Raw genomic sequence first — 7087 nt, 5'->3', positions numbered from 1 at the left:
GGTTCATTTGTCCATGTGCAAAATGTCTCAGTACCTATGAAATGGCCAACAATCCCCCCCCCAAGGTTAGGAAAGTAAAGATTGGAGAATATAAGGAAATCTGGGTTGTGTGTGAGGATGGTGTGTGTGTGTGTGTGTGTGTGAGGATGGTGTGTGTGTGTGTGTGTGTGTGTGTGTGTGTGTGTGAGGATAGTGTGTGTGTGTGTGATCTTAAACAAGACAGAAAGTAAAAAGTGATTTCATGTTTATGGCTCTGTTCCCCCTCTTGTCCACACCTCAGAATCATAGGGCTTACTGCTTTTTTCTATCTCATCAATTTTTCTGTAAGATTTAGTTGCAGCAATCACATTAGCTATTTTATCTTACTATTTAAAGTATCTTAAAATTCCTAAAAATAAAAAAAAAGTTGGTGATATATATTTATTACTGATAAAATAACTTAAAATGAACTATCATATACCTCTGTGGGTATCTGCCACTTATTAAAAAAGAAACCCAGTCTATAAATAATAAATACAATTTTATTAACAGCCTTTAATTTAATCTCCTTCAATATAATCAGACTGAGACCAAAGCTGTTCTTCCTCATTCCATGGGCACTCTTGGTATAAGACATTACATATATTATTCTTTCCATAAATTAAGAACTAATGTATGTCTTTTAGATTTCTTGCTTCTGAAAGATACGCTTCATACTAGTGTCTGTGCAAATCAATCATTTCTATTCAAACATTAAAGCAGCCACATCCTTTGCAAGGATTGCCCAGGCTGTCTCCCACTATCTGTACTTGTGTGCATGGAGCTTGTTGAATCTTTAAAAAGGATGAAGCTGCTTTCACAGTCCAAAGAGAAGTGTTACAATGCAGAAACACATTTTGGGGAACATCTCTTTCAAACACTTTGCACAGCCCTACTATAAATTACTCAAGCCCCTGCAAATAAGATTATTTCTTGTAGTTTTAATTTAGTCTGAATTATCAGTAATAGACATGTGAAATTCAAACATAAAGAAAAGTGACAAAATTACACATTTGGATGATTAATGAACAATTTAAGTGTGGCAAATTGCAACAGATACTGTACTGGCAAAAGAATGGATTTATAAAGTATGGTAACTCTCATTTTAATGAAAGCTATACTTAGCAACCATTGCGTTTTGCTGACAAAGATAATTTGTCTCTACAAATTGGATCATTCCTGTGCTTAATACTACAAAAAGTAATTTGCAACTGTAATAAACCCATTTTGTAGCATAAAAACAGCTGTCGTGGGGGAAAAAAACATTGTGCAGAAGAATTACATAAAGTTAGAAAAGGCGAAAAACAGATGTGGAAGAATAAATATTTCTCCGATTTGGTTTTGAAATAACTAAAGAGGCAACACTCAATGTAACAATGCCAATTTTGTCATGTTTTCCAATACTGACTAACATTCTAGTTACTATTCCAATTTCTAACAATTACTCATTTAGATTAATAAACCAGAATTACAGCTTAATATGAAAATCAAATATCCTTTGCCTAATGCCCAATTCACTACTCTTGACTGTGGGAATGTTTAAATAAACTACAGAACATCTATCTGTGATATTTTTGTGTTTTGTCTGAATTATGATTCCTAGATTTTTTGTATTAATACAACTGAACATGAAACAGGACAAAACTAAGAGTTCTGCTTAAGATACAATCCAATTCAAATATAACACCATTTCCATAAAACTATCAGGAAAGTATAATTTAGAACAGTGGTCACCAACTGGTGGTCCGTGGACCACTGGTGGACATGAAAATTTTGGTGGTCCCAGAAAAATTATTTGCATTTTTATATTTTACTAAATCAGGGGTCCTCAAACTACAGCCCTGGGATGGATACATACAATGAACATTTGCGTTGTAGCAGAGTCTCCCCTTTGAGGTCTTTTTGTCAGAGGGGACAGAAATTCAACTTGAGGTCTGCTTCAGTCTCCTGGTGCAGGGCTTTGGGCAAAAGCTGGAGGAAAGTGCTGCTGGTGGCAAAGAACCAGAGGGCCTTGTTCCAGTGGGAAAGCATCATGGCCTGGAACTGGCTGATCATTTGAGCTCCAGGCCCAAGTACATGGCCTTGCACTCCCGCAGGTCTTCCCTCTGCTTGGAAAGCCTATGCTCATAGTCCTCAGTGAGGTGCTTCTGCTGAGCCTCCTGCTCGGTCAGTTCCAATTTGAACTGAGCCAGCTGTTTTGCCAACTCTTTCTTGAGGTGGCTGCTTAGCTCCTGCAACTGCTTCCTTTTGGGGCCTTACGGAGCCTGGATGTGGAGGGGAGAAGTGGCTAGAGGGGAGGGCCAAGTAGAGGCTGGCGAGGCACACCTCAACGTAAGTGACATTGAGTTGACCACGCTCACCCAGTCACATGACCACATAGCCACACCTACCCAGCCGATCATTAGGCAGATCGTATTAGTGGTCCATGAGATTTAAAATTATGAATTTAGTGGTCCCTGAAGTCCAAAAGGTTGGTGACCTCTGATTTAGAACTTCTGCTTTAAATGCTGTATTTATTTTGACTAATACATCAATTAAGCCATGAATTACTTATAATTCCAAATATTTATTTATTGGATTTAGACACCTCTTCTGGATAGAATCATTGTTATTCAATAAATGAAACATACAAAGGTATTACATAAACACCTATAAAACAATTTAAAATAGTTTATATAAAAGTTTAAATGAAAACAATTAGTCTCTCGATTCCCTTTGATTTTTATAGATCAAGATTCTTGCTTTCATATTATTATCCAAACTAGTTAAAGTTTAACTTTATTATTATTGCTTTCAACAAATGAATCATTTTGGATTATTTAGCATTTAATTCTTTATTCTTCTTGAGATCTAAGGTGTTCTCTAACCCCATCATTCAAAGGGATCATTATTTTAATTCAGTATTTCTGTCCTGTTTTTAGAGCTATATGTTATGACCAAGAAAAACAATGAAATTGACTGTACATAGCTTTATTGTCAATACTATATGTCAATACTTTATCTAAAACAGTCAGAAATTATTTTTCAAGTATGAAATATATATTTCATAACAACTGTTACCATCTCTATGAATTTTTGAACCTAGGAAGATAAATAATTCTGTTATTACTTTGACAATACCTTTGCTTATTTGCACTGATTTGGCATTACATGTTGAAATATTTCTTTTATTTTTTAATATTAAGGAAAGACTGACTTCTGCATTCTAACTTCTCATAGGAAATTTCTTAAATCTTCCTTGTTTTCAGCCATCATACGGTATTATCAGCATATCCAAGACTACTGGTGTTTCTTCCCACAACTTCTGATTTCAATTTCTATTTCTTGTAGTCCATCATTTCTCATCATATATTCTGCATGTAACGTTATAAAGAGGGTCACAGTGTACAACTGTGATGTTCTTTTTTCCAGATTTTGAACCCCTGAATAGCTCTATATTCTGTTTTAATTGTTGTTTCTAGTCATGTAATAGCTTCTTTGGGTAGATAAGGCAATTCAAAACATTTTAAAGGGCTATCCACAACATCTCTTGATTTCCAAAGTCAAATGTTATTATAATCAATAAAGCACAAATAGACATATTTTTGGAACTTTCATGCCATTTTCATTAAATGTCACATGTTAGCAATATAAACTCATGTGCTTCCCAAGCTTATCCATCTGATAGTTTTCATCCTATGTACTAATGAAGTCTAGACTGCAAAATCTTGCTTTGGTAAGGTTTGATCTTTTCCAGTCCCTTGATCACTGCTGCTTCCAAATCACATATAGTTCATCAAATCCTCCAGCTTCATTAGCAGTGTTTTTATAATGCCATTATAATATCACATGTCTGATTCTGATTCAGTGATCAAATTTGAGGCAATTTTTTTCTTGTTTCTTTTTGTTTCTGTTTTTTTTTCAATGTTATCATCAGATAGCCACTACATTTTTTTAACATTCCAGGATATATTTTAATCATGACACAAATTGCAGTCCAGAGTTTTTCAGTTATCCATTTATCTATTCAATATATTAATTTTCCCATGTAATCACCCAGAGTAATATTGAGATTGCTACTAGTTTGTATGATAAGTTTTAATTTTACAGGAAGTTTACAATTTGAACCACAATAAATCTTGGTTTTGTTGAATGAATAGAGAGCTTCTCCATCTTTATAAGAGTATATAAGAATACATATGTTACATATCACTGTGGAATACTATATTCACAATTAACTTTGGAAAGTTACAAGAAACATCAGCTGATTTAGCAGAGAAGGAATTTAAAGGCCAAACACAACAGTAAATCTTTTCATTTATTAAAGAACTACCATAGTGGCTGGCAGTTTTCTTTCAAAATACTTATCAAGTATTAAATCAAAAAGAGATAGTCTGGTTTGCACCAAATATTTGGAAGTAAGAATGACATGGAGTAAAAAAAAAAAGGTGCTGAAACAAGAACAAGAACTCAAGTCCTACCTTCACTAAAGAAACTCTTTGTGACTTCTTCTCACAAGTCATTTTTTACCACGCCATCTACCCCATGTTATATTTGTGACAGATACTTATTATTTTTTCATTCTGGTACGATAATCTTGTAACTTGTTAGTTCTATATGTACCTCCTTGAGCTTCTTATAAAGAGTTATGATTTTTTTAAAATTATTTGCATTTATATCCCGCCCTTCTCTGAAGACTCAGGGCGGCTTACACTATGTCAAGCAATAGTCTTCATCCATTTGTATATTATATACAAAGTCAACTTATTGCCCCCAACAATCTGGGTCCTCATTTTACCTACCTTATAAAGGATGGAAGGCTGAGTCAACCTTGGGCCTGGTGGGGCTTGAACCTGCAGTAATTGCAAGCAGCTGCTGTTAATAACAGACTGTCTTACCAGTCTGAGCCACAGAGGCCCTATTTTCAAATCAAATACTTTTCCCATAATGCTACAGTATAATTACAATTTTTTACTGTGATGAAAAGATACAATACTTGCATTCTATTTAAACAAATTAAAGGTTAATTGCATATTTCCATGTAGGAAAAGCAGACAGAAATGTAATTTCTATCTGCTGTGTGCCTGGAGATGAGGTTAAGAGGCAGTTGACAAAATAAGAAAAATAAAAGCAGATAATCTATAAACACATACACACATAAATAAAACAAACAGACAAACCCATTGATAGCCTTCATAATTGTTCTGCTAGAAAGCACTCAGGGTTTTTCCCTGACTCATCTCTAAACAGAAGCAACTTATATACTACCTGTTCATCCTTTTATTGTTAAAGTATTAATTGTTCATAATCAACTGGTTCTCTAAGTAAATAAGACACAGACTCTAATACCCTACCCCCATGTAAAGTATAGTAACACTGATAGAAGAATCAGCAAAAAAGAGATAACCTCAATATAAGAACTGTTGGAATGATGGCCGTTTTGAATTTTTAAAAGGCATTCATCTCCAAATTAAAAACTGTGCCATTTCTGACTAAATAGATCTAATTTCACTATACTGTCCCTAAGCAATTTCATCCAATATCTTTCTCTTCCAGCTGGATGATTTTTACTCCTCTGTTGCAGTGATTTGAGCTCTTATTTCCTGTTTTTTAAACCCACAATCCAGAAACTATAGAATGCTTTTGATTTTCTACTCTAAGATCTGAGAGAAAGTTCCAGACTTAGATGAGAAAATTCTTTTTCCAGCCTTTCTGCTTTTTTCCCCGATGTCAAAAAGGTGGGACAGAGCAAAGGTCATTCAGGGAGACCACAGAACCTACTGTTTCTAAGGCCACTGGCCTATCTATAGTCCACCTAAATAGTATGGCTGTATATATCTTGCAATGATTCAGCCTTTGTAATAGTTTTAAGAATATTTTTCCCTGTTTTCTGACAGCCAAAGCTAAAATAGCTATTTTTTAAAAAAAAAAGTGAACTGCAAACCCTGATACCCAGCAATATATCTGAGCAAAATCAACACCTGAAAGCTATCAAAAGTACTCAGTCTGATATTAGGGTATGATATTTAAATCAAATCTATTTTAATGATATCAGCCTAAGGTCAAGAGTTCAGATTTGATTTTCAGGCCTGTGATTATAGGAAGCCCATTTTCATTATGGAAGGGAAAAAAATGCTTACTTTAAAATAACCAAGCCTGGCCAAGTTTATGCTACTGCCTTCTGGCAGTTAGTTATTGACTTGAGGCTAAGTTGACTTTGATTAGAGAATATGTTTTTAAAAAAAGCAAAAGCAATTATACGGTAAAACTAGAAAGAACAATGAGACAATATTTGTACGTTGCTGTTGTGTTTTTTGCTCTTCTTGTGGTTAGGGAAAAAAATGCGTCCATGACTTCCAAGTGACAGTCAGAAGACACAGTAGAAACTCTTTCACAACACAACACATGGACAGATCTAACCATAGTTTCAACTGGGAAACTGTGACCATCTTTGGGGCCTAGGAGGTCTTCAACACCCTGCTCAAGTAGGAGACCCTGGTTCAATAGCAGTACCTGTGAGAGGGATCTTGGAGTCCTAGTGGACAACCATTTAAATATGAGCCAGCATTGTGCTGCAGCTGCCAAAAAAGCCAACACAGTTCTAGGCTGCATCAACAGAGGGATAGGATCAAGATCACGTGAAGTGTTCATACCATTTTTGGTAAGGCCACATTTGGAATCCTGCATCCAGTTTTGGTCGCCATGATGTAAAAAGGATATGGAGACTCTGGAAAAAGTGCAGAGAAGAGCAACAAAGATGATTAGGGGACTGGAGGCTAAAACATATGAAGAACGGTTGCAGGAACTGGGTATGTCTAGTCTGATGAAAAGAAGGACTAGGGGAGACATGATAGCAGTGTTCCAATATCTCATGGGCTGCCCCAAAGAAGAGGGAGTCAAGCTATTCTCCAAAGTACCTGAGGGCAGGACAAGAAGCAATGGGTGGAAACTATTCAAGGAGAAACCTAGAACAAAAGGAAAAAAATTCTGACAATTAGAACAATTAATTGGTGGAAAAACCTGGCTTCAGAAGTTGTGGATTCTCCAACTGTGGAAGTTTTTAAGAAGAGATTGGACAACCGTTTGACTG

The sequence above is a fragment of the Ahaetulla prasina genome, chromosome 2, assembly GCF_028640845.1.
Source record: "Ahaetulla prasina isolate Xishuangbanna chromosome 2, ASM2864084v1, whole genome shotgun sequence".
In the NCBI taxonomy this organism is placed as follows: Eukaryota; Metazoa; Chordata; class Lepidosauria; order Squamata; family Colubridae; genus Ahaetulla; species Ahaetulla prasina.
The sequence above is the reverse complement of the archived record's forward strand: the minus strand, read 5'-3'. Positions refer to the sequence as shown.